The 13130-nt window shown below is 47.7% G+C and overlaps 1 protein-coding gene across 2 annotated transcripts in view; it reads left to right on the top strand.

Moving 5' to 3' along the window:
* Positions 1-2670: 2670 nt before the first annotated feature.
* OSBPL2 (oxysterol binding protein like 2) overlaps positions 2671-13130 on the top strand; it is a 36341-nt gene continuing 25881 nt past the window's right edge. The window contains exons 1-2 of one of the 2 annotated variants that reach the window (XM_082773207.1): positions 2671-2691; positions 3463-3559. The gene's annotated coding sequence lies outside the window, so the exon portion shown is untranslated. Of the gene's footprint in view, positions 2692-3151; positions 3323-3462; positions 3560-13130 lie in introns of those variants that run through there. The other variant, XM_082773206.1, reaches the window with a different exon arrangement.

The following is a 13130-nucleotide window of genomic DNA, read 5'->3' as shown; positions in this document are numbered from 1 at the left end:
ATTTTATTTTTATTTTCTCCTAAGCATGGGAATTTAGCTCAAATGTGCACACCTTTAATTAAATCTGAACAGGTACAAGAAACCAGTACTCCTTAGTCATATATCAGTGGATTTCCCTTTCCATGATGGTTTTGGAGAACTCTTGGAGATCAGCTGCTTACTCATGACAATGGCTTTGCTTAAAAGCTGCAGTACAATTATTTATGTACTAAATGGTGAGCTTAAATTCTGATGGATTGCTGAATAATGACTTACTGAAACAAACAAACCAACCAAAAAAAACCAACAAAAAACCACCACCTTTCAGGGCAAATCAGTAAGATCTTGTAAAAGGATTTAGAATGAAACGAATTATCCTCTCCTCCCAAAGCTTTGCATTCCCAAAAGATAAGTCCAACAACACCTGCCTTGCAACACAGCCTGCATCCCTGCAGGGCTAAACCAACGTGTGGGTGTAGCAAGACTGGATCCAGAGAGACCAACACATCCTCAGAGCCAGCAGTGCTCCCCCGAACACTCCTGAATCCCAATGTGTGTGAGAAATTCTCCAGAGAGATTTTATTTAAGAACTTATATTGGCTCCAGAGCGAGGAGCATTGTCATTGTTAATTCATGTCTCATGTATTGTCAGCATGTGGCTGATGGCCAGGGGCTGTCAGCTCGTTTAGGAGTGAGTAATACTCCAGAATTGGCATACAGTGTGCCACGTAAAGTGCTTGGAGATAGTAGGAGGGAGCCAGGTAGCAAAGGAATGGTTTGTGGTTTTGCTATTGAACCTCTGAAAACAAACTCACTTTATACAAGTGCAGGTGGAGGAAGAAACTGTCACGATCAGGGTCTCTGCCTCCAGTCTTACCTCTGACCACCATCCATCCTTGCAAGACTTCCTCGCTGCCTACAGCAGATAACCAGATAACCCTGCCCGGCCCTCCTGTCCTTAACCCCAGCCTCGACACAATGCGTTGTGCTGGTGGCAGAGGTCTCCAGCAGTGATTTCCTCACTGGCCTTGGAGTCATTCCCTGTTAAAAGCATTTGTAACTTCCTCAGATGAAAAACCTCAGTGCTAAAGAGTCAAAATGCTCCACTTGCTTTGCATTCAGAAGTGCATCAATTGTTGGGAAAGATCATTTAGAGGATAAGTATTTCTGTGACTCATCTCCCTCCTTCGCTCCCTCCAGTTCCTTGTTCAGTCTCCAGCTTGTCATTCCTGACTGGTTTTTCTTAACTCTTCTGCCTGCTCCTCCTGATGTCCAGGATGATTTCCCGTTCATGAGGACAACGAGGCTTCCCTGGGTCACTACCAGCGGGTCTTTTTGTCTTTGTGATAGGAGACGTACTTCATCCAGACCGCCTGGTTTCCTAACTCCTCGGAAGGATGCTTTTTATGGCTGGCTGAGCTGCAGCACTTCGCTCTACGCACGCTTCACATTCTGTTTAGTTTATGCGTATTTTTTTTTTCCTTTTAAAGTCCTGGTTGCTGTGTCCAGTGAGAATCCATTTGATTGTTAGCTTTCAAGTATGAAGAGGGAGGGCGGGAGCCATTAGGGAGGATGAGAGTTTTGAGTCTCTTTGATCATGAAAGACATTTAAGCGCATGTGAAGGCAAAGCTGCTTGCAGGCTCAGAAACGAGAAGGCAAATAAGAAGAGCAGAATAGGTGTTATCTAAGAGAAATGTTATGAATCAAATTCATTTCAAGCTCCTGACTCAGAGTTTTGATACTTGCATCAACATTTACAAACAACATCAACTGCTTTAGTCTGCCTCTGAAACGAGGGGGGCGATTACAAACCTGCCTCGAGTTAGCGGCTGTGTACGAACAGGTGTGAGTTCAGGGGAGAGAAACGAAGGCACCTGCTGGCTGCTCTCCTGGTGACACAGCTCTGAGTCCTGAGCCCGTTTTGCTGAGGATTTCGCTGGGCTCTCCAGGCACCATTAACCTGCTCCGAGGCCACAGAGGGTGATGGAAAGGCCTGGACACTGAGGCCTGTGGGTGACGCGCTGTACCCTAAAACTAAACGGGATTTACCACATAAAACAAGGTAAATCTGAATTCTGTAGGATAATTTGGATTCTATAGGCAAACCTTGACATAAAATATGAATTAACACCAGAATGTGCACAGCCCTGAGGAGAACACCCCGTGACAGAACGCCCACATAAAGGTTTCTAAGGGACCAAAAAACTCTCTACTCTCCCCGTCCATCAATCAGGAGGTGGCTTTATGCTACTTAAGTTATGGTGATTTGACCTCCCCCCACAGACACGATACCAGCGCAGCCACCCCACAGAGCACACTCGCCCACACCCCGTACAACCCCTCCGTGCTTGTTTTGCAGTGACCACGTCCCCGTTCCCCCATAAACTCGCCGGGTGCCCCCCTTAGCGCCGCGGGGGCTCACGGTACCCACCCTCATCTGCATATCCCCGCCCTCCACCCCGCCCCATTGGCCAGCACCCACCCCCGCGGCCGTGCAGCCCTCGCGACGGCGGAGCTCTCCGCCTCATTAGCATTAACCCCGCCCCCTGGCGAGAAGGGGAGGGAAGCGATTGGTCCGTCCGCGCGGCGGCGGGGCGAGGCCTCGCTTTGCGATTGGCGGAGGGGCACGTCGCTCCGCCGGCGCGAGGGCCGCACTTCCGCCTGGGTGTCAGCGGGGCGGGGCGGGGGGGCTGCGGCGGCGGCGGGGCCAGGTAATGGCGGGGCCGGGACGGGGCTGAGGGGGGCTCGAGGGGGGCTCTGGGGGTTGGGGGGGGCCCGCCCTGACAGCACGGCCCCAGCGGCATCCCGGGGCTACGTGGGGCCGGGTGGGCCGGGCCGGGGCCTCAGCAGGACGGGGGCAGAGCCTGAGGGGGACGGGGATGGGATGGGGACAGGGAGAGGGAGAGGGAGAGGGGCAGGGAGCAGGCCAGGGACGGGAATGGGGACAGGCACAGGGACCGGGGTAGGGACAGGGATGGGAATGGGGTCAGGGATGGGGACAGAGGGATTGGGACAGGGACAGGGCACAGGATAGGGACAGGGTGAGAGTGGGGCCAAGGACAGGGATGGGAATGGGGAGAGGGAAAGGAATGGGGACAGGGATGGGATGGGAACGGGGACAAGGACAAGGGCCAGGACAGGGGACAGGGACCAAGACCACAGCAGGGCCCAGGACAAGGACAGGGCTCAGGCCTTTCTGCGTGCAGCACAGGCTGCGAGGCACTGGAGCTCCGCGAGCCCTGCCATGGCAGATTGTTGCTTATCTTTCCTTCTTCTCCCCTTCTCCTGGCTGCTTTTGGAGCCGGGTGGCTGCGGGAAGCAGTCTGAGCCCCGGCCCCTGAGGTGAACGCGCTGAGCCCGGCTTCGGCGCAACGTGGGAGCCTCGAGGGGCCCCTGAGGCCCCGGCTGAAGGCTGGAGCTGTGGGAGCTTGCAGGAGTCTGGTTGTCGCTCTGCAGTCACCTCCTCGATGTTTCTCTTACAGAGCTCCTCAAAGGGAGGCGAGCAAGATGGGAAAAACAGCAGGAAAAAAGGCTTTTGTTTAAATAACATGCCACCAGAACTTCTGCATGGTTACACAGGTACAAGTTACGTTGCCACGTACTTAATTTGGATATTAATGATGCTTGTGCTATCTGTTTAGACTCAGGGCTCCTTTCAGAAGCGCTCATCACTCTGCAGCATTCGCAGGCCAGAATTTCGGATATGTGCTGAAATTCACTGTCTGTTTTCTGGCTGCTCTAGTCCAGCTTTTCCCTTCAGAAGTATTTGGCCAAAGCACGCTCAGTGCAGGCAGGTAGTAGTTTTGTTCACTGTGAATTTTCTTGATTAAAATACACGGCCTTCACTTAAACTTTCAAAAAGGGACAGGGATCTGCAGCCTGGGTTAGCGTTAGTGCACTACTCATCTCATAACATTTCCTTTTTGCAAACATACGCATGCGAGAAGAATTAAATTTGTTTAATTCCAGCTTAGCCTTCCAGAGTTCGGTAACCCCACATTCTTCTTGTTACTGGGGGCAACCACATCTGTATCGTCTTACAGACTTCATGCCAGCGTGCTCTGGGACTTCTAAAACCTCAGGGTGATTTCTGGAAGCAGTGACTTGGGTAACTTCCAAGCGTAAAGCCGTGGGATGGAAGTAGGAGAACTGGCTAAACTAGCACAGAGGCAAGAAATTCCGAGCAGAGACTTATCCCTGAGTAATCCCCTGGGTTTTCAGTTTCTGTAAACATAGCTTTTCTTTAAAATACTTGTCAAGTCATACAGATTTCTGACCACATGACAGAGCTGAGGGCAATCTGGGTTAAGATCAGCAGTGATTCTTGGTGTTGCTTTCCTGAACCAACAGCAGCACCTCGTAATGAACTTGTCTCGGAGTTTCCTTTGAGCTCTCCCTGACGTGACATCTGCTGTCCAGGAATAAATAGGCTGCTTCTTCCAAAATGAGCTCTTCAGCCACGCCAATGTAACGCTGTAAACAGGAGACAAAAGTTCAAGAGAGAAAATGATTCAATAACGAACCCTGCCTGGAAGTAGTTGAAGGCTGGACAGGTTAAAGGCTTCCCTTGATGTGATCCTGAAAAAGGAAAATTGAGCGTGGTGCAGGGAGCTGTTTGTTTGCTAACATCCGTGCAAATGGAGCTGGTTTGGGAACTGTGGTCCCGGGGGGTCCTTTTAAGGGTTGGGTGGTTTCTTTAAATCAGTTTGAAAACTGGGACTGCTTTCTGTGGTGCGCTCTTGCTCCAGCTGCTGGGTCGTCCGGTTGGAGCTGTTAATTCTTCCAGCCTTTCTTCTTGTGAATCCGACTGTGTGAATGTCACACATGCTGACCTAGAACAACGGCGAAAAGCTCAGCTCTGTGCGAGGTTAGTGCTGGCTGGAAAACATCCCAGGCAGGCTTTTTTCGCTTTGATAAGGCTGCGTTTTTACATAGCTATTTGTAGTGCCAGCCAGATGATTTTTTTTTTTGTTTGAACGCAGGATTCGCTTGCAAGTCCGCTGATTGTTTTTCGGCAGATAATTCTTTACCTCTGGCATCTGAAGTAACTTGGTCTGGAGCAGTGCAATGTTGCATCATGCTGCTCGATGGCTAGGACCTCATTTACCAGCTGGCTTTTTTTGTAGTCGTTTGCTGAGCGTCAGTGCTGTCACCTGAGCCACAGAGATACCCGAAAAGAAACATCTGTCCTTGACACCGCTGTGCTTACTGGTCGGTCTGTTTTCTGTGAAATACCTGAAATGGTTTCTCTCAGTGTTCTTGAAAGCAATGCACAACATCAGGCCTGCAGAGAGAATGTGTTAAATACGGAGTGCTCGCCTCGAATGTTTTCGCTGAGTTTGAATGTACAGCTGGTCACAGGGGCATCGTCATCCAGCGGAATAAATCGGGAAGTGGCAGCCCTGAGAAAGTTGGTCACTTTTTATCTCCTGCTTAGGAAGATGCAGGGCTTTGATAGGCTTCCTGTGGCAAAAAAAAAAAAGGAAGGTTATATATTGTATTGATTCATTTACGTGGTTTTTGTTTTTAAGAGGCCACTATGGAATTTGGAATTAAAAAAGACTGGATCTCAGACCTCTAATTCTTAACAGCTTACTGTGAGGAGAGCAGATGATGATGTAATTATTTACTTTGTAGGCTCAGAGCCTCGTTGCGTGAAAGCAGCAAGCAATTAGGATGTGTCAAACGTGGCTGATCATTGCTTTCAGTTATGCTCCTCAAAAACGTGTTGTAGATTCAGTGCACAAAGATAATGGCTTAATTTTCAGGATCAGTAGGGTACAAGAATAGACCCAGCTTCCTTAAATTTGCTTTTTTTTTTTTTTTTTGACACGGTTGGAAATTCATTTCCTTGTCTAGACGGAGCCTTAGGTTATTTCGGTGTGCGTTGTTATGCACGTAATCAATTCAGACAGATTTCAGCGAGTTACAACTGCCCTCCCTTCAGGAAATGCAGCAGGCTGGGCAGTGTTTTCCTCCCGTGATCGTTTATAATCTGTCGGGAGCGGGCACAAGAGGTGAATTGTTCGTGCAGCTGCAGGAATACGTCTGGGTGGGCCTTTTAATCTTGGCCCTCTTGCCTTGATAGTCCCAAACTGTTGGATTTGTAATGTCCTTGCTTAGCTTAGTGGAATCCTTGAGCTGTGGGATTCCTGTTCGGGTTCAGTTCCTTTGCTCTGGTGTTCAGATATGGATGGGGTGAGGTTGGGGCCATGGGGATGGGGTGAGGTTGGGGCTGTAGGGATGGGGTGAACCTTTGAGGAGGAGTTTCCATGCTCATGGCACAGTCTAGAAGTGCGCGTTCATGAACTGGTAACTTGGCTGTATTTTCACTACCGTTGCTTTAACTCTTCTAGGTCAGTTTTTAGGGCTCCCAAAAGAAGCCGGTACCACAGCTCATTGTATTTTGGCTCTTATGATAGTTCAAAACTAATTATTCTGTGAAGGTCTGACGACGGGAGGCATGTGAACCCCACCGTGTCTCTGCTCTTCGTGTCACTCGCCTCAGACCTACCCAGCAAGGGGCACGTAGGTGGCAGAGGCCAGCGCAGGCTTTGTTCCCTACAGTGAGCGAGCAAGTGGAAGCAAGGATCCTTTCAGTAACCCCCAATTAAAAATCTTGCGTGTTGTGAGGCTGCTGAGGAGCCAGCTCACCGAGCGTGGTTGGTTGTGGGACAGCTGAACTCGGGGAAGAAGCTGTGCTCTTCTGCCAGGGCGTGTTCTGTCCAGGCTTTGCAGAACAGCAGAAAAGCTAGTGGACCCTGTGGTTTAGTAATAAAAGAAAAATGCTATCTATATACAAAGATGCAAATAACTTTATACACATGGCCTTATATACGTGGCTTTAAACATGGTGCTGTACAAACTTATTATCAAAGAGGATTAAGGCTACTAAGGAGACAATTAGGTGGATTTTTTATTAAAACTGAGCAACAGAGGTGAATATCCTGGGTTATGAAGTCAAATTTTAGCTTTTTTTTTTAAAAAAAAAAAACAAAACAATCACAACCCTTGAAAGTTATAAAAGTAATGCCTGTACTTTCTAAAACTTGTGAATTTCTGGTATAATCTTAAAACTCTTTAAGAAACGGCCTGCCAGCTTCACAGCAACGTTTCTGTGCGCTGTTTGGATGAGCTGGTGCTGCAGAATTTGCGTGAGGAGCTGTTGGTAGGCATTAAAATACAGCTGCTTACATTGTGGGGCTTTGCACTCGGTTAGTCAGCTGTGCGGTCCTGCTTTATTTAGAGTATGATCACTATCCGAATTGTTCACAGGCTCCTGAACATGATTTGTGAGTAGAGAAGTAGCCCAGTACCTCGCAGAGAATAAATGCAAGACTGTGCCTGCTTGGAGAGAATGGGTCTGCGGAGACAAAGCTTAAAAAGCACCCTTGAGTAGGAAAACCTATAAACTGAACTGGAACGGGCTTTTCTTTTCTCTGGTGATCTTAAATGCCGTAACTGCCTTCGTATCCTTACATTCCAAGGATCACTTTACAGGGGTGGTCACAATATTATGAGAAATACTGAAGCACACTTAATTTTACCTTCCAAGTAAGTTTTGCTTAGAAGATAAATAGTTCATAAATGGTTGATTGTATGTCTATTGACAAAGATAGATACACCAAAAGAGCCTCTGTGCTTGGAGTTACTGATTGCTTCCTACCTTGTCCTTCTTTCAAGTAAGATGATAAATCCTTCAGGAGCCCAGTAACTAGTTTTTCAAGGCAGTTTTCAATTACTTTTTTTTTCTTTCTTTTAAACAGCATGGCTAAAAATGAGCTGGTGTGTCAGTCACCATCCAGTCTAGCATTATGCACCATGGGTAGGGAAGGCGGGTAAAAGAGAATTTTAGGATATTTTAGCATCGTGAACAATGACCTGGTTTCCAAGAGGAGACTACAGACTCCAAAGAACGCTGCACCCAAGTGTCTCAAATATTAATGCAGTGTTGAAAGTCAGAGCATTTACAAAAAAATCAGTGTTTTGCATCAGAAAATACTGATCTGCTGGAATCGTGTTTCCTTGGTCTGTTTTGTTAGGTTTGGGACCAGTTCTGCAGTTCTGTTTTTGGCTGGAGTGGAGCTGGGGATAGCTGTCGGTTCCTAACGCAGCGGCTCACCCTTCTGCTAGGGTCTGCTCTGTCTGGTTTCATCTTTACAAGTGTTTGTGCTCAATAAATAATGCTGCTGACAGCAGGGCTGTGCTGGGTGTGTGTGCAGGTACTGGTGCTGGTTCTGATGCAGAACGAAGCCAATTTTGCAGCCTTCCCTCAGCTGCAGAGCAGAGCACTGGCGTTTCAGTTGGCTGTGATCCTTGTGAACTATTACCAAAAATCTATAGCCCTGAGAGAACAAAACGCGATTCTCTCTGCTGTAAACCTGCTTGGCACGTGCCTCCAATGCTGAATTTTGGGATGTTCACTTTGCTGCTACAGGAGCAGGCTGAGGTAAGTGCAGGGGGTCAGCGGGCAGGCAGCTCGCCCCCACGCAGCTGCCCACCCCCCAGCGTAATAAACAACAGGGGAAAAACCAGAAATAAAATAAAATAAAGCCAGGTGGTGCAAAACCACCTGCAGCAGGGAGAGCTGCAGCCTTCAAAGACCTGGAGGAGTGGCAGGGGGCCAGGCCTGCGGCCGATCTCTTCCCAAGCCCTCCGTGCTCTCCGTTTGCCAGGTTTGAGAAGTTGCCTCCTCTTGCTGGAAGCGCTGGGTGAGCCGCATCGTGCCGAGATATCTTGGTGGGAGATGCTTTTACGTTCGAACTTCGGAGTAAGAAAAAATTCCTACTTGGTAAATAAAATCCTCTTCTGGATTCTGCCATCTGCGGAGCTGTTCGCTGGGTGAAGAGATTTCAAGTGCATAATTACAGCAGGCATCTAAATTGCCAATTAAAATGACTTCTTGGCAAATTTTTATAGATGTTTTAGATCCACTGTTGTCGGTAACCTAATTTCGTGAGTCAATTAAGATTCATCCTTGCTGAAGCTTTCATTCAGAGATGAAACACTGCAGTCTGATGCTTTCAGGAGATACAGAAGAAGCAAAACCACATTAATATTTATCTTCTAGTTCAAGCTGTTTATTTCTGTCCCTTGAAGTACTACAGCTATGCTTCATTTCAGCTGGCAACTTGAGGAAAGGTGGGGTTGGCTCTTATTCACCAGTCGTGTTTTAGGGCTGCTGTCTGGTGGTTTCTGTGTTTTTGTTTCAAGTGTGGATGTGAAGGCTGGATGTATTTGATCTTCCCCTGGCTCTTCTGGAGGTTGTTTCTGGACAGAAGCTGTATCCTGGATGCAGGATATCAGACTAATGGAAATGTTATTTTTTATTAACGTACGCTGTCGGGTGGATTAAGCAGGCCATGGAGTTATTTTTCCTTTGTACCGAGCTAATTTTGAATTCTGACCAAGCTGTTTCCACTGAACTGAGCCTGTGCCCTTTTGACCCATTAAAGAAAAGCAAAAATCTGAAAACCGAGTGTCCTTTCAGAGCTCGTGGGATTTGCCCCTGCTCTGCCTCCCTGCTGGCAATATCTGTGTAGCATTTTTACCATATGAGACTGGAAAGAAAATTCTCTTTTTTTGTGTGATGAAAACCTTGCTTGATTTTCCTTTTTTTTTTGTGTGTGTTTTATAACTTTTTTCTTGCTTGCAAGTATTTTCCTTTCAAGTTAACCAACTCAACTTGTTTTAAAATTTGCTCTGGAAGTGCACATCCAGCAGAACCTTGCCAGGCATGTGAAAAACCTAATGAATGTGCTGGTTCATTAATTCTTTGGTGGCACGTTAATTCCAGCGGACTGAACTTCTAACACCCTACCTGCTTATGCTGGTGAGCGCCTGGTTATGTGTATAAGTGCTTGCTGTTCCCGTGTGTGCTTTTACTCCAGTGCTCCTCCATCTGACGAATAGATGCTGTTTCTGTAGTCGCTGGCTGTACGATGAACGTGTCCGTGTGCTTTATTTATTTCTCACAGGGCAGAACGTGCACTTTAAGAGCGAAAACCCAGGCCTTGTGAAGGTGGCAGGACGGTGTCAGTACAGCATTTGCTTCCCAGGATGGCAGCATGGTGTAGACCTTCAGCTTCAGGTCTGGAGGACTGAAACAGAGCAGGTGTAGTTGTCAGCTGGACCTCAAAGCAGCTCCTGCTGAGCTGCATTCCAGGGCAACAAGCTGCTCCAGCTGTGAAAGCTCCCCTTCCTGCAGCGTGGAAATGCTGCTTCGAGGAGGAGTGACAGCTTTTGGTTAACCAGCTGGGTCTTTGTTGGTGATTAGTGTAGAAGAACAAGTTAGTATGGAGTAACTCGTTATGTTAGATCAGCTAAAGCATGGTAATTGCATGTTTGGCTCTTAGGGGTTTATTTTTGGACAAGGCTTGGTGTTGTTTCTTTTTAAATTGGTGTACAAGTGGTCAGGATCCAGAATCTTAGCAAGACAGACATAAAATTTTCTGTTTTTTTTTTTTTTTTTTTTTTTTTTCTTTTCTTTTCTTTTCTTTTCTTTTTTCTGTTGAAGAATGGAATTTGAGAAGGAGCAAGCATACTTAGTGACAAACTTCAGGAATTACCAAACCTGGCTAGGTAAAAGGCACAGTAAACTTCAACTTGTAGCACTCAGTAGTGCTGTAAGCAAATGCAATGATGCTCTAGACAGCCTTTGCAGGTAATATTTGCAGCCTCAGCCAGCTCCTGGTGTTGGAGCATGCAGCTGCTGAGAGCATCCCCACACCTTTGGTTCCAGGGAATGGACCAGTCTCAGAAACAAGTGTCTGTGTCTGCTCTCCTACCGGCACTTGGATGTGTTTCACAGAGTGTCCTGAGCACACGAGGCGCTTTCTGAGGTGACTTGCAAATTCTTGTGCCTTGCTGTCCTGGTTTTTATAGTAAATACACGTGAGAGTTCTCGCCTGGAGAGAAGCACGCTTTCCCCAAGAGCAGCCCTCTGGGGTGTGCTGTGGTGCCTGCTGTGACTGTCGGTGTGCCGTGTGTGTCTGGGGACAGCTGTCGGTTCCAGTTCTCCTGCTGGATGTGCTTCTGGAAAGCAGCAAGTGGTCTGGGGAATCCCCTCCTCTCTGTGGGGGTTGCAAGGTGTGGGACAGGCTGCTGCGGGAATCGGCTCCCGTTTCTGCTGGGTTTAATGCAGCTGCGTGCTTCTCCATCTCTGCTGTACCTGCATTCTTATTTCCCTCCCTGAGAGAAAGGCAAAGGGGCTGCTGGGCAGCTCGCTGCCTTTTATGATGCTTTTCCTCAGGAGAGAGCAGGGCCCTGCTCCTGGTCTGCCCAGTCCATCTCTTAGCTCTTAGGATGCGCTCCTTGTGCACCATCCCAGCTGATGAGCATTTTCCACGTCTTCTTGCAAGGAGTTTGCACTTGAAGGAGGTTTTTTGTTTTTGTTTTTTTTTTAACTACCTGTTAAAAACCAGGTGAGTGTTAGCTCTTATTTTGGCCACCCTCTGCATGTGCCTTACCCTACGTGTGTCCCTCAGGGCTTTCGCACATGCTTATTGCAGGTGGATCCCAAAGGGAGCACTGCCGTGCCCCTGCACAGCATCCTCACGTCCTTAATGAAAAGGCCTGGCCCCGGTCATGGGGCAAACAGCAACGTGCAAAGCTTCCCTAATAAATTGTGAGAGTTGAAAGGCGTTTAATGAAGATTTACTTGGTTTTGATGACTGGTTTTGCAGCACTGATGACACCTTTGGGTAATGAAGGAGCAAACTAGAGCTCGTGCCCGGGTGCCTGGTAGGCAGCTGTATGGCAGCCCCTCACCTTTCAGGGCTACTTGCCTGGGACCAACAAGGAATTCTTACTTCAGCACTGGCATTCACGTTTCAGATTGTGTTATCAGAGAGCATCGGGTCTTGTTGAACCTGTTTGTGGATGGCTTTACAACATCAGTGAGGTGTGAAGCTTGTGTCAGGGGACCCGAAGTGGTAGTCCTTTGATTTGAAGATAGCCAGAAGATGTTCCAAGTTCTGGCCTCCACATGCAATGCGTGGCTTAACTCTTGCTAGGCTGGTTTTGCATATTGCAGTCAGTGCCATGCAAATCAGCAAAATGATCAGGAAAAGCAGCTTCTGCCCAAACTGCTTGTTCAAGGCTTGCTTGAGTAGATTATGTTAAACTTTGTTGTCTTCTCTTAATTGCTTTGCACCCACTTTATATATAGATTTTGAGTAAAATTGTCTTCTGAATATTCTTAATAACCTTATATAGTGAATTTCTCAGAGCAAAATACAGGCTGCTACAGCCTGCAGGACAGATTCACCAAGCAATTACAAAGTTGTTGTGATGGGCGTTAGGCTTTTTTAATCTGTTCTTGTAGTGTAGCTGTAGTCTCTTCCAGTTTGACCTTCAAAATAGCATCTCTTCTGTAGGGAAATCAATCTATTAGAAAAATAAAAGTAAATGTGGCACTTTATATGCATGCGCACACGACCCGTAATAAATCAAATTAGCATTTACCAACCTGTAGCCTGAAATAGGAGAAAATAGATGAGCTTTGTCATTTATCTTGTGAGCCACGAAGCCTGTGCTGCTTGTGGTCAGGAGTGTGTTGTCATCATTAAATCTCCAATTTCCAGTGCTGCTAAATGCCTTTACTCGCAGCTTTTTCGTGTTATTCGTAAAGTGATTTATGTGCAGCCTGTCTTTAGCCATAAATGTGGCAAGACAGCCAGAGCATAATCCCCAGCCCAAAGCACCGTTCTGGGTGTCGGGGCCTCCTACTCGGGCACAGCCTTTTGGCACTGGCTGTTACACGGAAACCCAGCGAGCTGATTTCCACCTGCCATCAGCAGGCACGTATGGCTGGGCTGCCTCTCTCTGCATCCTTAATTTCCCATGAGCGAGTGGGAAGGAAGCCCTATGTGGAAAACCGTTTTGTTTTGATGTCCCACACAGTGATCGTCGGGAATGCGGAGAAAACACCGGCGTGTGCTTTGTGTTTCATCCGTGCTGCAGGACGAGGAGTGAGCAGAACCTGGTGTCTGTGCTTCAGAAAAGGCTTTCTGGGCTGGGAATCAGTCCTGAGCCCTCGAGGTCTGTCTGACGTGGGAGTTGTGCACCCTTCCTCGAAGGGAAGGGCTCTGTGGCGGCTTTGAGAAGAGCTGTTAGCTACAATTGCTAGTGTGGAAGTGAAATCTTTTCA

This window comes from Aythya marila, assembly GCF_965140915.1.
Source record: "Aythya marila genome assembly, chromosome: 16".
NCBI classification, from domain to species: Eukaryota; Metazoa; Chordata; class Aves; order Anseriformes; family Anatidae; genus Aythya; species Aythya marila.
Note: the sequence above shows the minus strand (reverse complement) of the source record. Positions and strands in the feature narration are given on the sequence as shown.